This window comes from Ictalurus furcatus, chromosome 6, assembly GCF_023375685.1.
Source record: "Ictalurus furcatus strain D&B chromosome 6, Billie_1.0, whole genome shotgun sequence".
In the NCBI taxonomy this organism is placed as follows: Eukaryota; Metazoa; Chordata; class Actinopteri; order Siluriformes; family Ictaluridae; genus Ictalurus; species Ictalurus furcatus.
Genome location: NC_071260.1, coordinates 34,491,569 through 34,507,470, shown reverse-complemented (window position 1 = coordinate 34,507,470; position 15,902 = coordinate 34,491,569). Strand labels below are relative to the sequence as shown.

The 15,902-nt window shown below is 38.7% G+C and overlaps 1 pseudogene; it reads right to left on the bottom strand.

The window, feature by feature from the left end:
- The window catches only part of LOC128608411 (zinc finger protein 850-like), a 32,106-nt pseudogene extending 17,721 nt beyond the window's left edge, over nt 1-14,385 (bottom strand).
- Between the last annotated feature and the right edge of the window lie 1,517 nt (nt 14,386-15,902).

Here is a 15,902-nt window from a genome sequence, read left to right as displayed (position 1 = left end):
GGGTTTTTCTCACACTAATTATTGTATAACAATACAGTACAAAACATTGTTGTCTTAGAGGTCATTAGGGAAAACTGGAAGGAGGGACCTTCTAACAGTAAAATCCAAATTTAGTATGTTCTGGACCTGAGAGCAAAACTCCACACCTTAGGTCACCACCACAGGAGAATTTGCTACAGGCACAAGAACATGAATCCTGGCTGTATGACAGGGGTTGCTGGCTCAAATTTAGCCTATTACCCAAATAGGCGTTTACAATCCGTTTGGGTTACAGTGATTTGTCACCCTTCCATTTGTGTTGTTTGGAGCCTCCAGAGGACTGAGCTATGCAAGCAGGCTTTCTGCCAGGTAAAATCAGTTTTGTGTGAGGGCCCACTGTTGCATTCTCCTGACTTTTCTCTCCCTTTTATTCTAGTGATCAAGCATAAGCAGTGAACAAAGGGGATGTGGGTCAATCTAATGTTTTTTTTAAGTGATTCCCATAACTGGTGTAAGAGAGAGTGTGTGATACAGCTTGGCAAAGACTGTGAGACATGAGCACACACACACACACACACTATGGAGTGGGACCTTGAACTTGACGGAATGAAAGCTGCAAGTCAGGGACGGACCTGTTTCCTATTCTTGTGATGTTTTGTTAAGTTTTTTGAACGTGTGCTGTATAGGACTTTATAAATGCAAGCCCGGAGTTTGGCTAAAGTTCCACCTGCCTCCCGAGTCTTCCTCCACACTCACACAACAGGATTTTCATGTAATAGCCAGGTTGGGGGGGTCAAAAAATAGATTTGTTTTATTAATAGATGATTATTATTAATAGATGATGTTCACTTGGAACCATCTAAAATGGACATTAGACACAAAATTGAATGTTTTGCAGTGGAGTGTGAAGGCGCTGGGATGAATATCAGCTCATCCAATTCCAAGGTCATGGTTTTCTCTCTGAAAAGTGTGGCCTGTTCACTTCAGTTGACCTTGCTCCTCACAAAGAAGTATCCTGGGAATTTATTCACAAGTGATGGAAAAAGAGAGAAGGAGATTCATGGATTGTGTCAGCAGCAGCAGCACTGTTTGCTTTTCAAAATATGTCAAAAAATCCAATGTGTCCTCCATTTAATAATCTCCTACTTCACCACCACAAACAAGTACAATGAAAAACATTTGATCCTCATTGAAACAGTGCCCATTAATAAAGTTGATATACTTGAATAAAACCACAAGGAATTGTCCACCAGGTTTGCTGGAATTTTTGACCAGGCTTTGACTTGGCCCTTCAATTTCTTTTCTTGACCCATTTCTTTTGAGCCTTTCCTTAGTGGATTTGCTAGTGTGCTTAGGATCATTATCGTGTTGAAAGGTCCACTTTCGTTTGAACTTCAACTATCAAACAGACGTCCTCACATTATCTTCAAGCATATATATGTTACACTCTGTTCATACCATTTATGCACAAACACACTTTTGTTTTTATTTATGATATTGTTTATGTGCTTTGTCATATAAGTCTTTATGATATGCCATTATTCTGTATTGCAGTGTAATGCAATATTTGGACTGGAAGCAAATGCTATACCTTATTTTGTAATCATGCCACTGCTATAATCTCGTTTTTGTGACTCACCACTGATTTGATAATAATAATAATAATAATAATAATAATAATAATAATAATAATATCATCTATCATCATGATCATGAGAATATTAGGAGAAAATTAAAAAGATTTAGACATGCACATGGGAATAGACTGCTTGATTGGCCAAGTACACTTGCAGGACTTTAACTTGATTATCAATTGTCAATATACCTGTTTAACCATTAGAACAAGGTCAGGGGCACAAAATGGGGGCACAAAAATCATATAACTCCATGAGAGTAGTAGCAACGGGGTGATGTCCCCTTCACTGTGGTGCTGAAGCTTCAAAATGGTATAACATTTTACTCAGGGACAGAAGCCTTTGTGCTATTACATTCCTGATGTTGTATAAGTAAACAGTGCATTGAATAAAAAAATCAATGTTAATAATTTTTCATAATTGGCATTAGTGATTAATATTCTCATTTTAATGTTTGCTTTTAATCTTAAATGGTTCACATTTCAAATGGGTATATCGGTAATGGCTATACATTTCAAAGACTAGTCGAAATAATCGTTACACTAACATTAAGTGCTTTGCCTTCCACAGAAACTCTAAATAAATTAAATGCAAAAATAATTTCACATAAAATTATATATATATATATATATATATATATAAATTAAAATAATGTTTAATTTGATAAATTCAGTGGCTCCAATTTAGTGCACCTGTGGGCTTTAAATGAAATAGAATAAGTAAAACTCTTCTCACACTGTGAACAGTAATACGGTTTCTCTCCTGTGTGAATGCGCTGGTGCCGTTGGAGATTATTGTTTTGAGTAAAACTCTTTCCACACTGGGAGCAGTGATATGGCTTCTCTCCTGTGTGAATGCGCTGGTGTAGCTGGAGATGGTTCTGTTGAGTAAAACTCTTCCCACACTGTGAACAGTTATAGGGCTTCTCTCCTATGTGAATGCGCTGGTGTAAATGGAGATTACTCTGCTGAGTGAAACTCTTGCCACACTGGGAGCAGAAATACGGCTTTTCTCCTGTGTGAACGCGTTCATGTCGATGGAGATCACTCTGTTGAGTAAACCTCTTTCCACACAGTGAGCAGTGACACGGTTTTTCTCCTGTGTGTACACGCTGGTGTTTTCGGAGATTACTCTGGTCAGGAAAACGCTTTCCACACTGTGAGCAGTGATACGGCTTCTCTCCTGTGTGAATGCGCTGGTGGACTAGGAGAGTACCCTGTTGATTAAAACTCTTTCCACACTGTGAGCAGTGATACGGCCTCTCTCCTGTATGAGTGCGCTGGTGTTTACGGAGAGTACTCTGTTGAGAAAAACTCTTTCCACACTGTAAGCAGTGATACGGCTTCTCTCCCGTGTGACTGCACTGGTGGGTTTTGAGGGCGTTCTGATGACCAAAACTCTTTCCACATTCTGAGCAGCGGTGAATTTCCTTCTGTAGATTATTGTGAGAAGTATCAGAACTGAGAGAATCAGATGATGTTGACTGACTACTGGAGCCGCTGGAGGGAATCTGAATCTCATGTTTAATCTCTCCCGATTCCTGCAGTATCACATAATCTTCGTAGTGGCATCTCTGGATGTGTTTATGGAGATCAATTTGTGATGCATAGGTAAGAGGACATGTGGAGCAGGAAAAGACTTCCAACAGAGTGTTTACTTCTGGAGAGACAGAATATCAGAAAGTCAGTACGAAATGAAATAAAATAAAACCATTTCTAGGAATAACACTATATGGCCAAAAGAATGTGGACAACTGACAATCACACTTATATGTGGTTCTTCCCCAAAATGTAGCCACAAAGTTGGAAGCACACAATTGTCTAGAATGGCTTTGTATGCTGTAGCATTAACAAGGTTCCCACTCTTTTAAAGGCATCATTTTACAGCATTTTTCCAGGACATTTTCAATGACGCAAGTAGTATGATCATAAGCCAACAACAGAAAGTGTCGTTTTAAGGTTGGCAGCAGATATGCAAATTTGCTTGAAACACTGTTGATAGGCATGGTTGATGGGTCTAATGTTAGTTAAGCGGTCTGACTTAATTAATACATTCCAGAATACAAAACCAACCTGAACTAAGAAATAATATACAAAAACATATATTCTGATATACAGTATCTCACAAAAGTGATGTAATATTAACATATTAATAACATAACATAATGTGTTTAACAGAAATATGGAATCAACCTGATGAGTACACAGCACTAAATGAAGCCAGTCCTCCTGGATACAGTTATATACATCAGCCTCGTCTAACTGGCAGAGGAGGAGGATTCGCACTTATTTATAAAGATAATCTAGACCTCACACACAAACCTAGTCATAAACTCAACTCTTTTGAAGTTCTTTATACCAGTATAACATACATAGTGTAACATAAGTCTACCAAGTTGATTGCTCTAATTATTATTTACAGCCCCACAGGGCCAGATACGGAATTCCTTGGCGAGTTTGCAGATCTTATCTCAAACCTGGTTGTTTCTCTAGAGAAAGCTTAATAGTTGGTGATTTTAATATTCATTTTGAGAACCCAGAAGGCCCTCTGAGAACAGCGGTTGTGTCTATTATAGATTCGGTAGGGTTCAATCAGAATGTAATCGGACCCACTCCGATTACAATGGTGGTCACACTCTTGACCTGATACTAACATATGGATTAAACATAGAAAATATAGTAAAATTTCCGCAATCTGAATTTATCTCAGATCATTATCTTATCTCCTTTAAATTGTGCATTGATCTACATATTTGCACCTCACCATGCTAGCACATCAAACATTCACCTCAGCTACTGCACCGAGCTTCATCAATAACCTCCCAGAGATATCAACTACGATTGGATCACCGTCTGATCCCAAAGAACTTGATCAGACGACTGAATGCTCACAGTCAATGCTCTGCCACACGCTACATAAAGAAGCTCTACTCAAAAGAAAAATAATTTGAGAGAAAAAGCTAGCACCCTGGTATAACCATCACACACACACTTTAAAACAGACCACTCGACAATTAGAACGTAAATGACGTCGAACCAAATGGGTTATATTTCAAACTGCATGGAAGGAGAACCTCCTCAACTATAGAAAATCTCTTAGTGATGTTAGATCAGTCTCTCTCTCCACCTTAATAGAAGAAAACAAAAATAATCATAGATTCTAATTCAGTACTGTAGCAAAATTACATTTACATTTATTCATTCAGAAGATGCTTTTATCCAAAGCGACTTACAAATGAGAAAATACAAGCAAAGCGATATCAAGCAAAGAACAATACAAGTAGTATTACCATACAAGATCCATTAATTGAGTTGCAGAAGAATTAATTGAGTTGCACTGAAGTGTGCAGAGTAGATGTGTAAATACGAGAGTAAATTTTTTTTTAAATGATTATTTTTATGGGTTGGTTAGGTGTTCACGGAAGAGGTGAGTCTTTAGCTGTTTTTTGAAGATGGGGAGAGATTCTGCGGTCCGGATTGAGGTTGGAAGTTCATTCCACCACTGAGGAACAGTGAAACTTGTGAAATTAACTAGGAATAAAACCACCACAGAAACATGCACACAGTCACAATCATTATATAGCAGTGGCAATTTCATGAAATCTTTCACTTGCAAAATGGAAAATGTTAGACAAAAAATTCAGCCTCCCCCGTACTCCTGGGATACTAGTGATCCTGACCCCTTCTGCTCTCCGGACCTGCCTGATCCATCCTAATGCCTACTTCTGGTTGGAGTTCTCATCAGTTGGAAGTCACATGGTGCAGCCTAAAGATCATTGAGATTACAGAGGATGGTACCACTTAAAAACCATAAAGATGGCTTTTAACCTCAATTCATGTGATCAGTTATGCTATGATGGCTAGGACTACAATTGTTATTATAGCCTTAGCACTGCAATTACCACAAACAGTTCTGCACTCAAGTCTCCATCAGTGAACAATGGAGAAGTTCAACACAACAGACTTCATGTAGAAACTGTAATGAATTTCCTGGTTACACAACTGCACTATTTGAGCATGTAGTATTAGCACATTTATAGAAGGGGTGTATTTATTTATAATCGCACTATCCGGTGTCACCCAGATGAGCACGGGTTCCCTTCTGAGTCCGGTTCCTCTCAAGGTTTCTTCCTCATATCGTCTCAGGGAGTTTTTCCTCACCACCATCACCTCTGGTTGCTCATTAGGTATAAATTCATACATTTAAAATCTATATCCTGAATTTATATATTTTTGTAAAGCTGCTCTGGGACAATGACAGCTGTTAGCATCAACTGTAACTGAATTGAATTGAACTGAATAAAATCACTATTTTATGGTTGGAAATTTACCATTTGAGGAGCAATTTTGATTCCAGAGGTAGTCAAACATGGGACTGAAATATTTGGTGTACTCTTTAAACCACACCAAGAGCTCCTGTCCTGGGTTAATGGGTCGACAGCAACGGTACAGAATCCCTCCTTGATATGGAAATGCCACAAGATTTTGCTCTTCTTCGTTATGAGCACAATTCACAAACCTAAAAGAATAAGGCAAAGCAGCAGAAAAAGAGAAAAAATTATGGTTGGAGATAGTGACAGTGAAAGGAGATATACAAAGACAAAGTTCAACAAATGATGAACTATGAAAACACCCAACAATCAAAGTATACTTCACCCCATCCAGTTAGCATGCATCTCTCTTTTGGCATCCATGTATTCTTTACACTGCCTGCTTCTGTACATCTGCAAAACATGACAACTTTATTATTTATAGTTTAATTTAATGGATATAATTTAAATGTGTCATTTAGGCAGGCAATTTTTCTGTGTTCAGTCAAAGCACTCCAGTCTCATGATAGTCTGAAGTATATACCCTTGAGGATGCAGCTGTCATCAGTCAGTCGGTTTCATGTGTGCATTAACAATGGGCAGGATCTCATTCAATGCAGAATAGTCCAATCTAGAGTTTGTCCAATGGTTGTATTTCTATTTTATCACAATTCAGGAAGGAAGTTTTTACTCATTCAAGATTTTATGTCTTTAACACAGTTTTCCACTTTGAATAGCTGTACTGCTGAATCAGGCCTCTTTGACAAATATAACTGTATCATGGCCAAAAAAAAAAGATAGGCGAGATTGTATTTATGAATTACCAAAAATGCTATATATAATAATGCTGCACGATTATGGCCAAGATGCTAATCCCGATTATTTTGATCAATATTGAGATCTCGATTATTTATCACGATTATTCATTGATTTTAGGGACAACACATTTTTACTGCACTTTCACATTTAAATAAACAGACCGCTGCTTTCACCTCCATGTTGTGTTACCTTCCTGCTAATGTACAAATCTTTACATCAAATTAGACTGGTCCTTAAAGTGCATCATCTCGTAGAAGCAAAATACAAATAAAATTGTACCCAAAATATAGGAGAAGTAAAAATGCCATCAACCAAATGAAAATATGCATCAAATATAACAATATGCAACTAAATGAAAACAATTCAGGCGTATGCAGAAAAGACTATAACAGTGTTTACAGGAGGAGAGACGCAAGACAATTTCTTTTAGGAGATTACAAAAATTTAGGAGCACAGTTGAAGTTTAGTGGGTTTTTTAGAGATGGTAGCGTTAATGTCCCACAATATAACACACAAGTAGCATGAGAGAACTTGAGCTGGTCAATTATGACAGAATTTAGGAACATAGTGTGAGCCATGACACATTAATTTACCTTCTGATAAACTAAATGTAATATTTTCAGTTAATTTTACAGACTGTATGCAAAAAACAACCTGTTCCACCTTGTAAACAAATACAATAAACATCAATGTTCAGTGTATGAAGTCTGCTCCTCTTAAATATATTTAAAGCTACACTATTAGACATTTTTCACTGTCATGGTTCTGGGCTGGAGTCAGTTCTCAAACCGCTCTGTGTATATTGTGTATATATCTGAATAATCTCATATAGGATGTGATCGGGCGAGTTCATTTACCTGCCAGATGCAAAGCGCTTTAGTTTAACGGTGTTCATTACTGATGCTCCGATCAGGATTTTTTCGACTGAAACCGATCCAGATACCAATCTTTTATTGTCAATATAATCTAATATAATATAATCAGGAGGTTTATCATAAACAGTTAAATGTAAGCGCTCTGCTCATGGTCACTGTTAATTAAGTTAAAATAAAAGCAATGAGAAATACTGTTGGTTAATTGATACAAGCATAAACAAGCATAAAATATTTATTTTTAAATATCTTAAACAATAAAGAGTCCTAATTAAAAGTAGATTAACCCCAGCATGATCCATATTAGGAAAAAGGCTAATAGCCTTCATAAGGAGATAGTGAACTAAGCGTAATGTCAGATTGATATTAAATGCAATCCATAGTAATTACACATTATTTCATTTCTCATTTTATTTATATTTTATGAATTTATTATAATACCTATTTTTTATATTCAATTATTTATTTATAAATAAGCACATTTTCTGTCTTTACATTTTATTAGTTTTCTGTTTGTTTGTTTATCAGTTTTTCCTTTTAGATCGGTTCCCCAGTTCAGTGTTGTCATGTCTGCTGATAATATTGTGCTTTGGGGGGTATTAAATCAAAACATGGAAACTAGTGATGTCTTCTAGTGATATCTGGCAACCTTAAGTTTAAATGAAGTGAATACGCTATGTATTTGAGGTAGTGACGAGCGTGGAGGAGAGCAGCGGCGTACTCCTTCTGAACAGCTGCTACTCTTGATTATGATTGGTGAGGAATTTTTTAATAAAAGAAGTTTGAATTAAACCCACCTTGTAGCCTTAGCATTATTATTAAATTACTCTGCACAAAGCCGCTAGTCTACACGAGCAGGTGCAAGTTCCAGTCATTTTGCGGGATCAATAAAAGATGGCAGTTTGTGAGATCGGAGAGTTGACAGAAGCAGATGATGTTCGGTGTTACTCGTCATAATAATGGCTTCTCTTCAGAATTTACACACTTGTTCGGTCGACTGAGGAGATGAAAAGCAGTGTGAGAGTTAACTGTTGCTCGGTGTAGATGCATTTTGGACTTCCTGTAGTTTTTATTCCGATTGTATTATACAACTCCGAACAGGTCACTTGCACCAGTGCGAATAAATATTTAATCACAGTCGCACAAAGTACTTCATTCGCAAACCCGAGTGAAATGGTCCAACTGTAGAGCCCTGAGTTTATCTGCAAAGTTTTTTCCCGTTCGGCGTGATGATGTTTAATGTCCCCAACAACCTCTCTAGTGCCATTTAGCATCGTTCTAGCTAGTGTCATGATTTCCCCTCACGCAAGCGCTGGAGCTCGCAGAGAAACTGGCAGCTCGAGGGCTGAAATGCTAACATCCGTTTCCGGGTTTTGGCATTACAAAATGACGTCATCAGTGTGCCGCTCTGTGTGATTGACTGTAAGTGTAGGAAGCGCTTTATTTGAGTGGAGAAAACAGCGGAGTTTTCTATGAGCGGAGGACGAACTTTAAACGTCAATATCGCAGTCGATTATGTTCATTTAATCATGGGAAGTCAAAATCGATATCCGATTAATTGTGCAGCCCTAATATATAATAATAATAATAATAATAATAATAATAATAATAATAATAATAGGTGTGACAGCAGGTCAGCAGCCTGTGCACAATGAATGAATGCTGTAATGTAAAGAAAAGCACTCCTCATGCAACTGCCACCATAGTGCTGAAAGAACAGCTCTACTTCAGCACCCCTTCTGTTTGGGACAGCTCGTGGCTGCAAGGCGGGTTGCTTAAACAGATACGACTGGTGGTTAATGATCACAGTGGCAGCTCTCCAACATCCTGCAGCCACCAGGACAGTATAAAAGGGCTCTCCACACAGCCAGATGAGAAATCGCTTTCCTACCTGTACTGATGCATTTTTTTCTCCCTCAGAAGACAACAGATCCAAAGAAGCCTATTCTCCCTGTCTGCCTCACACTGCTCCTCAGCAGACTGCAATACTTCCTGGGTCCCACCACTACACTGCTCAGCCCTAGTATCAGGGTTCCCTCCTAGGCCCAGACTTGCCAGAGCACCTCTGTACACCTCACTCCCCTCTCCCTTTCACCACCTCACAAAACTTTCCTTTATAAAAGAATACTATTTTCCTTGCAACAGACCTCCCAACCCACAGTGGATCCCATGCTGCAGCATGTGCTAGGCAGTAACCCAGCAGCTGGCTGTCACATCACGGCTGAGTATCTCCTGGCTCACAAGAGCCTTGCCATTGCCACCCCCCTCCCTGACCCCTACTGAGACACCCAGAGACTCATACCCAGAATATCCTGGGAAGTCGACGTCCTAGCCTATGTAGAGGCTTTCGAACACATTGCCCTCCATGAGCATGGCACAAGGAAGAATGGACCCGCTGCTCTCTGGGGAGGTCCAGTCAGCCTACTATGCTCTCTTGACAGAGGATGCAGCCTACAGGACAGTGAAAGGTGAGATCCTAGCCCAGTGGTGCCTGTCACCCAGAAGATGGTGGAAGAGTTTCACTGGTGGACCTAACAACACAAAACCACCTGTAGGTGAAGGCAGTGAAGATGTAACCGGGAGAAGGGATAAAAACAATGAGCCACATTCCACATAGGAGTCCGAATCTACACAGTCAAGCTATATTTATTCAAGCTATAAATCAGAGATTCTGTCAAGATAGTCGCAGCTAGACTGGGTTGCAGATAAGGAAGTGACACAATTGCGTAACACAAATGGCCTTGGAAGGGGGTCATTTGGCCGAAGAAGTCACACCAAAGCCATAATTCACCCCCTCGAATGCCACAAGCGGGGTGAGAAACAAGCAGATACCTCGGACCACAGTGTAGGATTACTGGACTTTGTATGTTCCACCACAACCTAGATTAACTACATGACTTTTAATGCTAATTTAAACAAAACACCGGAACCAAATGGTTGACAATGGCTAGCTCATCATGACCCTGTGTTAACCCTCACAGAGTAAAGCAGAGAAGATGGGATGGAACCCCCTGATGATAAGATGGAACAGGCCTCCCTTGTTGACTACCTTGACTCATCTCTAGCCGACAAGCTGAATACTTTATAGGCAGAAAGAAAAAAGCAGCTCTGTTAACGATGAGAGAACGATCACCGGTTTGGAGGGCTCTAAAGTGTGTGAACATCAGGAAAGTGGCCGGCCCTTATAGCATTTCTGGCCAAGTAGTGAGATCATGTACTGCTCAGTGAACTGATTTGTTCACTGCCATCTTCAATGAGTCCCTAACTAAGTGTGTGATCCCCACCTGCTTTAAAAATCTGTTTTCATTCCTGTGTCAAATAACAATAGGCCCTTTTGCCTGAATGACTATCATCCTGTAGCCTTAACATCGCTTGTCATGAAGGTGTATTACAGGCTCATCAGAAATTCCATATGTGACACCATCAACCCACTCCAGTTCGCCTACCGCCCAAATGAGGCAGCAGCGAAGCTACACCCCACTCGAGATCAACAGGACCCATGTGGAGGGAGTGAGCAGCTTCGGGTACCTGGGAGTACACATCACTGAGGACCTGACCTGGACTCATCACATTCAAGCTGAGGTGAACAAAGCCAGACAACAGTTGTACCATCTGAGACCGCTGAAGAAATTCAGGGTCTCCCCAGCTATCCTGAAAAGTTTGTATACTGGGGCATAAAAAGTTTACAGAGTCATTGCATCTCACTGTGGTATGGTAACTGCTCAAACCAGGACCACAAAGGCCTGCAGAGAGTGGTGCGCTTAGCTGAGCACATCTCCGGGTCTGCTCTCCCCACTCTGCATGAGAGACTCCACCCACCCCTATAAATATCTGCTCAGCCTGCTGTAATCAGGCAAGTGCTTCTGTAGTCTGATGGCTAAAACTGAGAGGCTCAGAAGGAGCTTCTTCCCTCAGGCCATCAGACTCCTCAACATGGACATGTCCTCCATAAAGATCCCTTAGGACTCTATAAGGACTCTAAGTTCACTCTGCACTACACTGGTACTCCACACACTGCACTGTGTATTGTATTGTTGCTACATGTACATATTGCATATTTTGCACATCAATTTTTGCACATTTCTGTACATATATTTCATATCTTTTATCTTATTTCTATTGTTCTCATTAATTTCTCATTTTTATATTTGGTATTTAATGCATAGTCTAAAGAGGAGTAGGCCAGATTTTCATTTCACTGCAAGTTATATACTGTATATAATTGTATATGTGACAAATAAAATCTTGAATCTACTAGAAAATGCGCTCTGTGTAGAGCAAACCGACCTCTGTCTAGAGGTGTATTGAGTCTTATACACTGTTTAATAAGTGATATCTGGCTTCAAATATAAAGATGACTTTTTTTTTTTTTTTTAAAGACCCACAAATAATCAAGTACAGGGGACATCAGATTACTGTAAATCAGGGGTCATTACGCCTGTTCCTTCGTGCTTTCAGTGACACTCCTAACCAGAAAGAAGAGAGAGCGAGAGAGAGAGAGAGAGAGAGAGAGAGAGAACTTGAATCTGATGGAACAGAAGCTGCAAGTCTGGGACGGACCCATTTCCTGATGTACCAGGATTACACAAACAAATAAAATAGAAACACGTATGTAATTATAATAAAACAATCTCAAAGATCACTTTTATTTCTGATCCACAGGCCTAATGATTTATAAAAAGATATCTTCACTGCTCTGCAATCACACGCTTGTGATCATGTGCTTCTGAGGGTATACGGTTACCTAGCAACCAACAGAAAAGTACAACAGCTGTAAAGCTCCTCATTTGTAAGTCACTTTGGATAAAAGCATCTGCTAAATGAATAAATGTAAGTGTAAATGAAAAGAATATTTAAGAGTTTAAATGTTTGTGTTGTATTTATTCCAGCAGCAGTCATTTCATTTAACTCTTTTTACCAGTAGCCAAAAAATTTAATTTACACCTGTTTTGTTAAGTCATTTTCCATTCCGCCGGCGGAATGTACTGGTTAAAGTAGTTTGAGAGAGCAGACAGTTATTAGATTGAGAGAGAGTTTGTGTGTTTACCCAGAAGCAGAAGACATGCTCCTTAATATTTATAATAAATGTGTAAAACCTCACCACCCAGGAGTATCCACTGCTCATGGCTTCCTCTTTGTCTGACAGCTCTCCCTGGTAGGGTCCGAAGTGTGCACCTACTGGAACAGTCTCCCCCTTATTAAACACCCCCAGACCTGCATCAGGAATACCGGACTTCCGAATCTCTAGTCCAGGAGGAAGAGTTTGTCTGGCTCGGTCAGGGACTCCCATGGGAACAGGAGTATCAGGGATGAAGAGGGGCGGTCCGTGAACCTCACACTTGTTGAAGAAGAAGGATTTACAAACCTCACAGTCTGGAGGGAAAGAAAATATAATAATGTGAAGAAATATTGCTCAAAATAATTCTTAATAAACTGCAATGAACACAATTAAAGCTTTTAAAGTGCATTTTTACATTTTTAATGTGTGCAGCCATGTATAGCATATGATTTTAAATATTTGTTTTTACATGATAATAATTTAAAATAAGAATAATCAGTGAGTGTGTTACTGAGCTCCTGAGAGGCCTGATGTCTTACAGAGGGAGTCTATATTGTCAGGATCTTCCTCTTTAATGGAGATAACTTCAGGTGTGGTGTTGAAATCGTCTCCATGGTTGTAGATGTTCAGCTCCAGCGTCTCCTCTTTCTTCACACAGACTTCTGACGCTTCGGATGTTCCTCCATCTGAAGTCTCCGTTTTCACGTCCTCACACAGCTAAAGATCAAACAGCAATAACACTTATTCAGCAAACAAAACATCAACACTGTTTATACATCTGTTTATAAGGTTTCCTAATCTGAACATGTTATTGTTTTTTCTGTAACACAACTCATCATTAAGCTTTACCTGTGAAGGAGCAGGATCAGGAGCCCGAGACTTCCTGGAGGAGCGCAGTCTGTTTCCTGCTGATCTCATTATAACACCTCTAAACAAACATTATTCATCATCATCATCATCATCATCATAAAAAAAATAATAAGGAGAACAAGAATAAAAACAACAACAAGAACAATAATAATAATAATAATAATAATAATAATATATTTATTCTGTAACAATAAGAGAAAATGAGAGGAATATTTTATAGACTTTAACCCTTTAAACAATAATTATTTTTCTGTTAATGTTTTTAATAAACATTTGAAAACATCAGTCCGTGTTTTAGCTGCCTGGTAACGTGGTAAATGTATAGGAATTGTTTTTATCCTGATTAGTGTAAACTGGCTGTAAAGAGTGACTTAGAACAAGTTAAGATTATTTATAATACTTTAAACACAAATAAACATCTCCCACTAAAACACCTCGCTAAGGCCGAACTACAAATCTCTCCTTATTAGATAAATAGTGCACTACATAGGGTGTACACGGCATTATTTCATACTGAATGTAGTGCACCTAAACAGTGAAGTGGAGCTCTATTTGGGATTCGGCCACACAGCCTCAGTTTAACTTACCTCAAGGTTTTAAAGCAGAATGAGGTTTTAAATCCTCAGAAATAGACATAATAACGTGCTTTTATTTTTAACTACATCACATCTAACAGTAAATACGAACAGCGACTGTCTTCTTCTTCTTCTTCTTCTATTGTTTTGTGGCGGTTGGAAACCAGCTTATGGCGCATTACCGCCACCTACTGGGATGGATTGTGAAGTTCAGTTGGCGATGTTAAAAAAGTGCACTTTGAAATATATTTTTAATTTTATTATATCTATTCCAGGATTGCTTAGCTTTACCACAAACTGAATTATTTCTATATTGTATGCTTCACCATGCAACAACACATGCTCAATTGTTTCTGCCATTTCACAATATATACATCGATTTGACTCACTTTTTCTTATCATGTATATGGAATAATTTAAGATAGTATGTCCTATACAGAGCCTGGATAGTCTCTTCCCAGTGTCTTCCCTTCTGTACTTGGTTCTTTCAATCCCCACTTCTGATTGTATATTGAACATGTGTCTCCCTTTTGACTCCTTGTTCCACTTTTCTTACCATATATCTTTAATGGATTTATTAATAATACTTTTGGCTTCAGTGTTACTTAGTGGGATTTTTTTTTATATCAATCTCTTCATGTCTCAATGCAGTCTTAGCACGCCTATCCACCACCTCATTCCCCTTTACCCCTAGATGGGCTGGTAGCCATAAAAATGTCATGTTTACTCCGATTTAATTTATTCTATATAGGTTCTGCAATATTTCACATAATAGATCCTGTCTTGATATTGATTTCCCACTATTTAAATTGCATAATGCTGAGTACAAGTCTGAACATACCACTACATTTATAGGATGAGTTTCTTCCACCCACTGTAAAGACACTAGAATTGCCATCACCGCTGTAGTGAATACTGATATGTCATTAGACAGCCTTTGAACAATATTGTATTTGAAATAAGGAATATATGTACAGCTGCTACTGTACACACAGTATCTGGATTTGTTTAACCATATATATATATATATATATATATATATATATATATATGGATGTTATTGTAGTAGTTTTGCTTCAGATATTGTCACTATTTCATCTTTAGACAAAATCCTTTCCTTATCATTTATTTTACTGGGCAACTGGAAATCAACCACTCCGTTTATTAGGGCTTTTTTGGCTTATAACTCGAACACTTGCCTGCAGTGGTGGATTGGCGGTTAAGGCTCTGGGTTACTGATTGGAAGGCGGTTCAAGCCCCAGCACTGCAAAGTTGCCGATGTTGGGTCCTTGTGCAAGGCCCTTAACCTTCTCTGCTCCAGGAGCACTGTATCATGGCTAACCCTGTGCTCTAACCCCACCTTCCTGACATGCTGGGGTATGCGAAGAAAAGAATTTCATTGTACATATGTTTATGTGATCAATAAAGACTCATTATGATAACCATCATGCCCAGATGCTACCTGACAGCACCATATACTGGACAAAAATTTTAAGAAGTAGCTATTTGTAATTTTTTTAAAATAAATGTTTTTTTTCTTTTTCATGATTGAAAGTTAACTTTTTCTAACTCCTCATATATTGTTCACAGGATCAGGATCACTGGATGAGGTCAGATACGACTGATGATGATGTCGGTCATCTGGGTCCTTACAGCATGCAGAAGGAGCACATCCTATATTGCAGACAATAACAGGAACTGAAGTAAATCTTTTCTGGATGATCAAAATGCTGCAGTTTCATCAGAAATAAAATGTTTGAAGAATCAGAAGACTAAGACACAAGA